The sequence below is a fragment of the Salvelinus sp. IW2-2015 genome, linkage group LG23, assembly GCF_002910315.2.
Source record: "Salvelinus sp. IW2-2015 linkage group LG23, ASM291031v2, whole genome shotgun sequence".
Classification (NCBI taxonomy): domain Eukaryota; kingdom Metazoa; phylum Chordata; class Actinopteri; order Salmoniformes; family Salmonidae; genus Salvelinus; species Salvelinus sp. IW2-2015.
The window spans coordinates 1,140,708-1,140,923 of record NC_036863.1 but is presented as its reverse complement, the minus strand read 5'-3'; positions in this window follow the sequence as shown (position 1 = coordinate 1,140,923).

The following is a 216-nucleotide window of genomic DNA, read 5'->3' as shown; positions in this document are numbered from 1 at the left end:
AAGCTTTAGCCCCATCCATCTCCTTGTATTCAGAGCGCACACTTGACGCTCTGGCCGAAGATTTGTTTACCTCCGGAGAACATGAAAACAGCCTAACCAGCGCTGGCAACAATTTCATTTTTTTTTTTGCTGACGTTTACTGACACCGGCCATATTCAACGGGTGTTGTACACTTTAGCTCAAGACATGTACCTAGCTAGCGAGCTAAACAATTAA